This window comes from Triticum dicoccoides, chromosome 2B (assembly GCF_002162155.2).
Source record: "Triticum dicoccoides isolate Atlit2015 ecotype Zavitan chromosome 2B, WEW_v2.0, whole genome shotgun sequence".
Classification (NCBI taxonomy): domain Eukaryota; kingdom Viridiplantae; phylum Streptophyta; class Magnoliopsida; order Poales; family Poaceae; genus Triticum; species Triticum dicoccoides.
In genome coordinates this window covers 693,860,212-693,863,203 of record NC_041383.1, presented here as the reverse complement: position 1 = coordinate 693,863,203, position 2,992 = coordinate 693,860,212, and the positions used below count along the sequence as shown (strand labels likewise).

The window sequence follows — 2,992 nt, the reverse complement described above, 5'->3', positions numbered from 1 at the left end:
GCACGGCGCTGGAGACTCCCCTGGTGGCCATCCATGGATGCGGCGGCGGGCTCTGCTTCCTCATTAGATTAAATTTTGGTATTACATTTTTTAGCACTTCATGTGAATGTTCTATAGTCTCTATTGTGCAGGCGGGTCTACTCTCCCTCTTGAGGCGAGTGTGGATGTAATGGATATTGATTGTGGTTGTTCGGACAAAAATATTGCGTGGAAACATTATATACTGATGGTGAGACTTCCAATTCCTTTATGTTTTGTCCGTTTAATCAAGAACAATGTTTAGAGCTTACATGGCTGTCTAAGTTTAGTTCTGTAAGAGAAATATTGATGTCATGCAATGATCAGTGTGGAGTAGGGTAGTTTTTTTTACAAAGTTGTTCCTCAGTTCTCATTGAGCAAAGTTTGAACACGTGTGATTTGATCTACTACCAAGTCAATCTCGGTCCACATTGTCGGAGTTTTCTTATTAAGTTTTTTTTGTTGCTATTAGTATTTCCATTTATGCAGAGGGGCCGGGTATAATGCTTAAACCTTTTAAGTAATAAAGCTCCCTTAATCGAAAATAATAGTATTTTCATTTAAACTGGAAGTTTATGTGAAGAAGGAGCTGTGTTGAAATGTATGAGTTTGTTTTCCTATTTTCTTTTGGAAGAATGAGACTACCATTAACAGTATCAAGTTTGTAGCTGCTCATCGCCTCATCCATAAAAAAAGGTTGTAGCTGCTCACGTAATATTCACACATCGTCGGTGGCATGTCAGTGGCAGGCGGAAGGAAGCTTCTGTTTGACAAATCTCATTTTTCTAGCAACTACAAGAAATCAGTGAAGCAGTAGGAAGTAGGAACACAGTCCAGAAGATTATCTGATGACATGATATGCTACCAGGTGCCTTTTAGTGCGTAACAAATGTAACTTCTTCTCCAACAAAAATAATAATGAGAGGCAAAAAAAAGAAGCATCTTGAGTACCATCGGCAGATACATATTTTGTTCCATTAGAAAATACAACTATATTTTATTACATTTAGGTCATGTTATATCGTGCATGTGTGTTACAGGTGTTTCTCTCTATTTTGTGCTCCAGATTTGTTTTCCCTGCAATATGGCAGATTAATGTATATTCTTCTGAAGTCATAGTACATTGTTTATTCTGGGGTTTACTCCGGTGTCAAGTGTACTATATTGCTAGATTTAACTTTAATCTACGCGAGTTGCTCTGTAGCTATTTCTGCATAAATGGTTCATCATACTAGGATTTAATTAGTGTTCTAACTTCTGTTGCTTCTTGGTGAATATGAAATATATTGCGTTTTCATGGAAGCAGGAGAGTAGTAGTTGTGGAGCGGGTCGTGGGAGAGACGGTTGGTTAGCATGGGCTGGACGGGAAGGTGGTGCCTGCGATAGCGACCAAGCCGGCGGGCAGGGCAGGGACGACTGTGGCCATCGTGGTGTTTTCAAGGGAGAGCGAGGCAACTGCAATCACGCAACTGAAGAAGTCGAAACCCGGGGTGAAGTTGGCCAACATGAAAGCTGACAAACCTAAATGCCGGTGATAGGTTGTTCGCCGCTGTCGCGCCGTCTTTGAACTTGGTGGAGACGCAGAAGTAGTGGCGGAGCTAGGATCAAGCCATGACCCGGGCAAGCCCCAGGCCAATCCACTTGGTACAGTGCTAAACAGTGTAAAATCCACTACAGTAAACGAAGGAGCCAAGCCTCAGAACCCAGGCCGCCGCCCGGGCAGCCTGTGGCTTGTCTCCGCCACTGCGCAGAAGGAGAACGGTGGCGCTGACCTTGACGACTGCTGCCATGACCACAACCATGATGATTGTGTTGGTAATAAAGATACTAATTATATATAAATCCCCCAGCTTCGAAAACATTAGATTATCCAACTTATTATTCAAATTCTTGATAAATGGAAATTTCCTATATACAATGAGCTTATTATTTTTTTTAGAAAAGGAGGATGACCCCCGGCCTCTGCATCTGGGAGATGCATACGGTCACTTTATTGATTATTCTCGAGGACCTTACAAAGTATTACAACAATATGTCTGAATCCACCATCTTGGCATCTGCCGCTACTCCTATCCATACAATGAGCTTATTATTGAAGGTTGCATCGATTATGCTATTATTACTGAAATAAGAGGCTTATGAAATTTTCAATCTTTGTGTATCTTGTAATAGTGACTGTCAATCTTTGTGTACCTTGTAATAGTGACACGTGGATGCGTGAAGTTGAGTGATACTCCCTCTCTAAAGAAATATAAGTGTTTAGATTACTATGAGAATACTAATACCATTTATAAATGGATGATATATATCCAGTTATAAGTTCTAGGGTGGCGAGCGATTTGGCTGCTTAAGGAGATAGGAAGATTGCCGAGAAGGAAAAAAAGTGGAAGAGAATTTATATTTGTCGTTGCATGATGAAAACTGGATGTAACCGCTTAACCCGTATTTCTAAATTAGAAGAATAATTTGATCAATGTGTCCATATTTTTATTATTTCGTGGCAACACATGGGTATTCTGCTTTTATCCGTAGCAACGCATGGGCATTGTACTAGTACAAATATATGTTTGACTTGCATACTGTTGTTGCATGCAACTTGTGAGTTTATGATGAGAGTCAAGAAGTAGTACGTCGGCGTTTGCAACCTGTTGATATGTCTATTCAAGAAGACAAGAAGGCGATCAGACTGACAAAGTAACATGTATTACGTTGATGATGCATGTAGCACACCAAGGAACCAACATAAACTGAATAGAATTGCAGATACAACGCTCATTAAGCAACATGAACATGAGCGAAAAGCCGGTGTTTTTCTTCCGGGTGGTGCTAACTATAGAAGTCTTAAGCCACAAGTTCGGCTGAAGCTTGTATGTATGTTAGCCAGCACATGAAGTAGAGATGATCATGGGTGAGCAGGGATCCCTGGAATCACCACCAGCGGGCCGTTAATGGTACTGGTACCGGTAGTGGTTCC

At 41.1% G+C, this 2,992-nt stretch overlaps 1 long non-coding RNA gene across 2 annotated transcripts; it reads left to right on the top strand.

The window, feature by feature from the left end:
* The first annotated feature begins 6 nt into the window (after positions 1-6).
* LOC119365671 lies at positions 7-2,016 on the top strand. Of its 2 annotated transcripts, XR_005175666.1 has the most exons (3): positions 7-229; positions 1,325-1,833; positions 1,958-1,984. It is a non-coding gene; the product is annotated as an uncharacterized LOC119365671 (long non-coding RNA). The 2 variants fall into 2 exon arrangements; XR_005175665.1 differs by having other exon boundaries at positions 1,325-2,016.
* The last annotated feature ends 976 nt before the right edge of the window (positions 2,017-2,992 follow it).